Here is a 9,228-nt window from a genome sequence, read left to right as displayed (position 1 = left end):
TGTTGCCACAGTGCAGACGCTGGAACACATGTGTTTGCCATAAGATTGAACTTTGTGGAAATCGCGTCCTTTCCACGTTAGAAAGAGACTGTGACGCGCGGAGGTGCGCAACGTGGTCAAGGGGAGCAAGTTCAGAAACGTACAGATTGGGTGTAATTGTGGAAACTTGGCTGCATCGTTGGATGGATGGAGCGGAGGATGCGTCTTTACGCACCGCATCGTCTTATCGTCGAGCCAAAAGAAACGCGCATCAAGTGATTTAGGCAACTTCTGAGTATTCATATGTTCATCTTTACATGTTCCTGTAATAAGTCGTGTGATAAAATCGAGCTAATCGCGTGGAGAGAAAAAAACCTTTCAAATTTCTGTTAAACATCCACATTTCTCTGGTTTGCGAGATTCCAGACATGAGACTGGACTCGGTGACTTGTTGTGGTGCTGTGTGTGGTTCGGAGTGTGTGTGGTTCGGAGTGTGTGTTCAGGTCTGTGAGTGTGTGTTCAGGTCTGTGAGTGTGTGTTCAGGTCTGTGTGAGTGTGTGTTGCTGGTTCCATTCAGGGATGAGAGGGTGTGGCTGCTCGCGTGTCCATCCTCTGCTCGGCTGAAGCTTTTCCAGCGCGTCCTTCAGGCTCGAGGGAATTCAGCAGCAAATACCTGCACCAAATTGGGAATTAAATCATCTTGCTGTGTGTGTGTGTGTGTGCGGGTGCATGCCTGCATGTGTGTGCGTGCACGCGCCTGAGTGCGTGTTTTATTCAATGAACGCCCCGCTAATCCACCTGTCTCCAGGGAGGATTAGAGCTTGGGACATTTTGGGACCTCGTTTTTTTTTTATTTGATTATTTCTGTCCTTCTTCTCCGTCTTTCAACAACATAATCTGAGAGAAAGAAAGAAAACAAGCGTTGATTCCTCGAGTTTCACCCAAGACGTGGAGCCACGAACATGTTCATGCAGCATTTGGTGGAGGCATCTAACCAAAGGCGCCTGGCTGTGCCTGGAGTGTAAATATGTGGAGAAGCCAAGGCTGGTTGGCCTCAATGGTGGGATGTCGGATTCTGCCTGCCTGGTCCATTAGTGTTACCAGATGAGCAGGGAGCACAAAGCAAAGCAGATTGTTCCTCGTGAGACTAATGTGTTTATTATCAGACAAACCAACGGAGCCTCATCTGACTGCATGGAAACACTTTGTCCTTCATCATCACCAGTTCAGTTACATCTCTCTCCTCCTCCTCCCGTTCTCCCTCTCCCTTTGAATTCAGCTTCAATTCAACAGGCTTTACTGTTTCTGACGTTCTCTCCGGCCGTGCGCTGGGGGTTTGGCTGTGTTTTGTTGGGTTTCCCACTGCCGAGGGTTGACGGTTTGATTCCCCACCACCTGTTGTCAAACGTAGATCAGGAGCCTGCTGGATTACCAACCCCGGCTTTAGTTCGTCATCCATTTTCTATAGCAATCCTGTTTCCAATCTGAAAGCTGGAATCTTTGAGGAGTGGAATAACACTCAGTGGAGAACATACTTCCACTGAGGGCCCCGTCTTTCCTGTTATGTCTTGGCCCGTGTCCGAATCTTCCACCAAGTTTCGTGGAAATCCCTCTGGTAGTTTGGACGTGATCCTGCTGACATGGTGGAGAACACATAACCCCCCTCTGTACATATGAAATATTGCTGTCTGTCCTTCTCCCTGGGCTCGTTGTTCAAGCTGCTGTTACCAGAATCCTCACGTGGAAAAGACACCGGACGGATCACGGTTAGAAAGGCCGGGTTGATTAATAATGGCTTGTTTGTTTTTTCAGACAAATGGAAATGTCCGTGGCCCCCGAGGGACCGGCGGACGCTAAATGAGAAGTTAAAACAAATGCCAGAGACACAGATGGTCAGACATGTTCACAGAAACACACAAACATGGTTCTGCCTCGGGATGTCCCCTCTCGAAAATGTCACATCCATCCATCCTACCTCCTGTGATTTGATTTACAGAATTACTCGGCGGGGATCAGCGGGTTTTACGTATCTCCTCTAAGTGATTCTGTGAGAAAAGACTCGCTCTGAAGGAACAATAACTGGAGAGGATGTGATCAGAATAGATTTCAAGAGGACGCTCAGGGATTCAGGGAATGAAATGGAATGAGATTGTGTATAGTGGGTTTATGGGTTTGTGCGAGTGCATGTGTGTCACAAACATGCAAACAAACATATTTGTGCTTTTGCATTAAGATTTTTGTCTCTGTGCAAGAAAGTGTTTCTGTATCTATCCAGTGTTTGGACTCTTTGACCTTAACACACATCTCTGGGCCACGAGGCAACTTTGTTAAACCTTTAAAACAGAAGCTTCAACATTATTTTACATGTGTGAGTGTGAACAGGGAGAAAGTTTCCTCCTTCGCTCCCTGAACATCTGTTCTCTGTGACTCTGGTGAGTGGGTTCCATCTCCTGTGAGAAGAACTGACTCAGAGTCACAGCTTCAGCTGCATGTCGGCCTCTGTGATTGACTGGTGTCTAAAGTGTGTCCCAGCTCTTGCACAATGTCAGCTGATTGGCTCCTGCTCCTTGAAATGAATAACGTATCAGCTGCTTTACTTTTCCTCCCTTTCGGACTAAGTGTTGCTCACGTGAATATTGTTCCGCTCCCGTGTGAATGAGCTCATCTTTCCTCCCTGAGTCATAGATCCTGAGTGTAGCAGCTCGAGTCCCCCGCTGAGCAGCAGCCGATTATTCAGTGGATTTCATTTGGCCGTCTTCCCTCAGTCCCTCCTGGTCGAGACCCACAGGATTAAAGTGACAATCAGTCATGTGAAACCACGATAACGACCAGCGACACCTCCATGGCCGCCCTGACAGGTCGCCGGTCTACAGAGAGGAGGGCGGCCATGGAGGCAAATCGGAGCTCTAACCTGCAGCGGTGACTCGGCAGCACACGAACCTCATCAATCGCCAATCGCTCCCTGTTGCTGCGGCTGTGACGCTGCTTCTCCGGCTCCGGTCGGAGAGCAGAGATAAATATAGAGGCTCCTTGGGTCTGATTACATCTTTGTAATGGAGGTGGAGGGTTTCTGTGTTTGCAAATTGGTTTTTCAGAGACACGACTCGCTCAAAACGTCAAACCACTGGAATCCTGTGTGAGCAAAATCAGTGGTGTCCACGATTAAAGTTCCTCCGAATAAATCAAGGTAACAGATTATTCTCTATGGAGCCCGACCGATATATCAGGTGGCCAATAAACCAGACTCATACAAGCCTTATGTGTTCCAATATGTGCACAGTTCTTTATATTAGTTTATGGTTAAACTGTAGAATATCAAGTCTCAATTACATTTCTTTGAAATACTCCAAGTGAGGGATCGACTCTTAAATATAATTCAAGTTAAACGGTCCAGTTACTCTGAGCTGTGGAAAAAACCCAGCTTCTAATGAGATGTATCTTCTCTCTTTAAATATTGATCAGGGAACTTTGTCTCAGGTAATGGAAAGTGCCTGCAGAGCTTTGTACTGACTCGTCATGTGAGGACGGGGCTTTCCTTCTGCTCGGAGCCATTAGACCTCAGGTTTGAGGGAGATTTACAGGATCCAGATGCAGATTTAGGACTGGAAGAGGCTTTGTCTGGGTCAGTTTGTCCTGGATGGCTCGGCATGAGCGAAACAAGTGGATGAAATAAGGAAAGGTGGTGTAGCAATTAGGGATTTATAGAGCTGAAGATATGATGTAGTCTGTTTCATGTGGTCTAGCAGGGGAAATGAAGCCTTTGGGGTTAGATGGTAAACAAAACGTGCGTATCTGCAGGATCGATACCCTAATTTGTACTTTGTAGGGCTACAGTTGAGATAAATGTCCTCTACAAACATAACTCTCTTGTGTTAACACTGAAAAAAGCAAAAGTTTCTTCACCGAAATATTACCAGGAGACCTTCAGAAGCTTTCTGTGGATGAAAAGGACACGAAACACTTAACACTTGCTCTCAGGAGTAGAACAAAACAGACTCAACACACTGACTTCTCCTCCTCGCCTTCATCCTTCTCCTTCAATGTCCCTTTCATCAGCCCCGTCCTCTTCAGTGTTATCAGACGTGTTCACGCTCTTTGCGTCACCTCGTCGCACTTTACAGATTCTAATAGTTACAGGTGAATATTCGCAAGCGGCTCAAATGAAAGGCTCCCCTCTGAAAAGCTGCGGCGACCTTCGGCTTCGCGCGCGCAGCTTTATCGCAGAGTTTTTATCGCCGGGACCTTGAATGGCTTCATAAACCCTCTGGAGATCTGAAAAGGTTTATCTGTGCGAGAGAACAGTAAACATGCGTCCGTGTGATTAGAGGGATTGAAACAGGGGAGGAGAGGGAGGCGGGAATAGAGAGGAGGGAGAGACGGGAGCTGGACAGAAAGTTGGAGAGTCACAAAGATGTAATTGAATGAAATGGAAGATTTTATTTGTATTGAATGAATTTTGTTGACTGTGTGTGTCTGTGTGTGTGTGTGTCTGTGTGTGTGGGGGTGTTGACCCTTGTCGTCCTGTGTTGTGTCGACCAGATGACGTGCAGCTGTCTCTCAATCTGACAATTAATATCAACAGGCTCACCAGGTTGGTTGTAATCTACTGTAATCTCACTTTCTAATCTCACAGTATACATGTAAATGCCCCCAGCCCACTTTTCATTGGCTGACGGTCCATCCAGCAGCATGAAGCAGCCAATAGGGATCAACCTAGTAAATATACTGATGAATTAAAACCCTCCAGTGGCGTCTTTACATTGGATAGATGTATATTACAGGTGATATGATAAAGGATCTAGTGCATTCTGGGGATTATACTAAACAGATTTTATACCAACAGGAGAACTAATCCCCATTTTTGATTTTATAGTTAAAAGTATCTGGAAAATAATGTTTTTCAATGAAGCTGCACAAGAAGCATGATTTTCTGGAATCACTTTATTCTTGCCGATGTTGGAAAGAGCTGTTATGAGGGAAAATAAAGTTTTGGAAACTTTACAGGAAAATACCTCACACGCTTGGACGCTTTTTCATCGTCCAAGCGTCCGGAGGTTTTCCTTGGATCTTGGAATCTTGGAAGATCAAGGCGGCACATTTTCCGATCCCGTTAAAGTCCCAGTCAGGGGGCGGAGCCGGCCAATAAAAGTCTGCGGAACCAGTCAGATTAGATATGAAACTTGAAAAGCAACCAAAAGAAGAGAAACAGCATTTGGACACTTGTATATTTTGACCTTAAAAATTGGGCGCGTACCAGTTACAGATATGAAAAGCAAAGAAAAGATAAGTTAAATCAGCTTTTAAAACTTCATATTATTATTATCAGGATTTATTCCAGCTGTCAGATCTTTAGATTTATTCCAACGTTAATAGAACAAGATACTTCAACGTGTGCCAGGATGTTATTTAAATATTATCCTAATCGTCTCCTTCTTCATTACCTCGATTAATGAAGTGAAATAAAAGACTGTGACATGAATATTCTTTACATTGAAGTCTAGAATTAAACCCAAAACTACAATGTCAGGCTCTTTTCCAATATGAAACCTGAGGGGCTGCTCCCTCACATTGTGTTGTCACTGCTCCCTGGAGCTTCCTCTCAAATCAAATGTAAGTGTGAAGTAAAGAATGAATTATATCCCATGTGGCTCCTTGTAGATTTCCCCCGTCGTCGGCTGTGGCGAGCGCTATCTCTCCTCATTCATATTCACTTCTCCGGCTGCAGCTATTCCACCATCTTCTCCCTGTTTGATGTCCTCTCTGTCTCTGGAGGGGGACGTGGAGCAGGGGGGGGGACGACAGGGGGGAGGGAGAGGGTGTGGATTAATGGGGGACAGGTGAGGGAGGTGGAGGCTGATGGGAAGGATACACATGTTTGTGGTGATGGTGAAAGTCAAGGTCAGAGAGTCGGATGACATAATGGCCACTCACGACCACGGAGAGATAAGAGCCGCAGCTGAAAATAGATAAAACACCGGCGCTTGAACTGTGAATGTGCAGATTACAACTGTCACCGCCGGTTATTTAGGATGAACGTGAGTGTGTGTGTGTCGGAACCTTAAATCAATATATAGAGTATTTTATGCACATTTGACTTGTTCGACAAAGAAACACTCAACCTGACGCCTTCTCTCGCCAAACATGGATCCATCCACAGATCCCCTGCTGCCCCGGAGGAGGAGGGATGGTGATCCAGAAGCTTTGTCTTCACTTCACTTGTCATCACAGTCTATGATCCATTGGGATCAGCCTGTTGCTCCAGATCCAGCCCAGGACCCGTGGCGTCTTCCCGGGGTCTCGAGTTGGATCACTTCCTTTGGAGGAGCAGGTAGAACTGATCCCAGCTTTTAGATGAGGGAAGTTATTTGTGTCACCTGCTGGTGAATCAGGCCGAACGACGTGAGCGTGTCATTTCCTGTCGTGTAGTGTAAGAGACCTGCGATGCAGAAAAGGCGTGACGGCGTCTGCTGCTGTATAAACCTCTGACGCCTCCGTGTCTCCGAGCGCAGGACGCCGATCACAGCAGCGGCACCTGCGAGCGCCCGCGCTGCGTTCGAATCCCCCACAGAGTTTCATTAGCTTCTGCTTTCGAGGGGAGCAGACGCCCCTTTGAGTGCAGCTGTAACATCACACACACACACACACACACACACACACACACACACACACACACACACTGGAAAGCAGAGCTACAAGATTGTCACTTAACAACGCAGTGATGACAGCACCTTCCATGCACCTGTGCACATTCAGACACACACACGTCAATGTTATTCCTGCTGTCAGCCTCAAACACACACACACACACACACACACACACACACACACACACACACACACACACACCGTATTCCCTACGTGTCCCAAGGGTTCCCGGGGAGTTTCCATCGCGGTCACAGGGAAGGGATTTGCCTCACATCTGTCAGCATATGTGTGTGTGTGTGTGTGTGTGTGCGTGTGTGTGTACAGTATATTTGTGCGTCTGTGGTTTAAGCAGCGTCGAGACTTCCCACAATTCCCTGATGTCATTTGTCAAGTGCTGGAGGAGCTTAAAATATGGATGAGTGAGCTAACACACACACACACACACACACACACACACACACACACACACACACACACACACACAGAGTGAACCCATTTCATAAATATAATTAAACAGGCAGATAAAATGTTAACGTGCGATGTTTAAAAAAGGGAAACAAAACAAACCATGTCGCTCTCGTTCTTCTACAGTTTATGAATCTTCTTCTCTTCGTCTGATTTGTTCCGACGTGATTAGCATGAAACAGAAAGCGACTGATGCTGCTCACGCAAACATACGTTTCAGGATGTATCTGTAACTGTCGGTAACGCAGCTCCTCAGTTGAGCAAATTTCCTTCTGATTGGTGGAACATGAAATCAAAACCTGCCGAGGCACAGCCACGACATCAAGTACCGTAGCTAAAGCAAAGAGTAAAGCAGAATTATCTTGATCGCCCCCTGGCTGCAGACTGCAGTACATGTCGTAGCTCCTCCTCCTCCATGTTTGCAGATGGGACCAGACTAAAAAGTCATGTATCTCCTCCTGCATCCTTCCCTCCTTTCCTGCTACCTTGTGGCTCATCCCATTATCCCTCCTGCATCTCCTCCCTCATCCCTCTCTTATCCTCCCTTTCATGTTTTTATCCTTGTCTCTCTTATTCTTCTAATGCAACACCTGACTCGTTAATTTCCCTCCCCGCTGTTCTTATTTCTCTTTTCTTCCCTTTCTACTTAAGTTTTCTCTCTCTCCTCCTGAGCTATTCCTCTGCTTCCTTCTCTCTGCCCTTCTGCAGCTTCTTTCTATCCATCCTCCTCCTCTCCTTACAGGTGTGTCCCTCACTCCCTCCTTCTTTCGTCCTCTACTCATCCATCCCTTTCTTCCTGCATTCCATCTCTCTCACTCGTCTTTTCCTCCACGTCGTCGCTGCCACTCCTTTGTGCCTCCTCGTCTTTCTTCCATCCCTCTGCCTGTGTCATATCATTCATTGTGTATTCCTCTCTCTTTCTTTCTCTCCTCCCTCTTTCATTCATCTTTTCTCTTCCCCTTCTTATTCCGTTCTTTCCTCTTCTTCTCCATGCTCGGTTTTTCATCCCATCCTTTTTCCTTTCTCTCCCTCCGTTCTTTCCCTTTTCCTCTTTTGCCTTCTCATCCCTTTGTTCTCAGCCCTTTTCTCCTTTACTTTGTCTCTCGCTCTGTATTCCTCTCACCTTCTCTCCTCCGAACTCTTAGAGAACGGCCCTACAGTGTGACCGTGTCCGATACAGTAACTACACACACACACACACACACACAGACACACACAGACACACACACACTCACACAGTCTCTGGGTAGCCTCCCTTTGAAGGTGATGTGCTTTGGGGAGTTGTCTGTTCCACTGCTGTTTGACAGTTTGACGCGCACACACACACACACACACACACACACACACACACACACACACACACACACGTACACAAACTTTGACAGCCATATATGCTGCAAAAAGCAGTTTACCAGCAAAAACACTCCTTTGCTTGTCAGTTTACTTCACAACTCCTCCAGCCTCCGCTTTCCGTCTCACACACAAACACACTCGTTTTGAAGTGTGTGTGTGTGTGTGTGTGTGTGTGTGTGTGTGTGTGAGACGTCCACTCTCTCCGGTCACTAAACTCTGTCCCTGCAGGAAACACTGTTGGCGTCATGAGCCATGGTCAACCCAGAAATCTACATTATTTACGCGTTTGCTCATTTAATTTAGCTTCCAGCTGAAAAAGCACGTAGAAGTGCAGTGTCTCTTTAAAGCTGCGCATGAGTCAAGGTGCGGAGAACGACACTGAGCCTGCAGACGATGTGTAACCTTACACCAGGATGTAGAAACTCCATTAAACCATCTTAGGTGAGTCCGTTAATCACAGGTACTTAACCTCTGATGATGTCACTCACTGCACGTTCTCAATTACACTTTTATTGGTTGAGGCCGGTTCTGTTTCTGTGCGCGTACTTGGCCTTTGTGTTGATTTCCTGCCGCACAGCCCAGTGTGTGTTTCCACCGACCGAAACAAAGGGGAGCACAGTGTTGTGTTGGTGTGTTTTGTGTTTGTTTGCAGCGCTGAGATTAAAAAGAAGGAGATGAAGTGTGTGCTCCGAGGTTTCACAGTGAGTTATTCATGTGCTGCTGAGAGTCGGGGTTTGGGGGCCGTTGGTCAGAAAACCTTCAGAAGAGCTGAATATATCTGAGCAG

General features: G+C 46.6%; 1 long non-coding RNA gene across 1 annotated transcript in view; it reads left to right on the top strand.

The window, feature by feature from the left end:
• Positions 1-9,228, top strand: part of LOC124851389 — a 67,683-nt gene that overhangs the window by 540 nt on the left and 57,915 nt on the right. The window lies entirely within an intron of this gene.

Source organism: Hippoglossus stenolepis, chromosome 23, assembly GCF_022539355.2.
Source record: "Hippoglossus stenolepis isolate QCI-W04-F060 chromosome 23, HSTE1.2, whole genome shotgun sequence".
Taxonomy (NCBI): Eukaryota; Metazoa; Chordata; class Actinopteri; order Pleuronectiformes; family Pleuronectidae; genus Hippoglossus; species Hippoglossus stenolepis.
The sequence above is the reverse complement of the archived record's forward strand: the minus strand, read 5'-3'. Positions and strand labels throughout refer to the sequence as shown.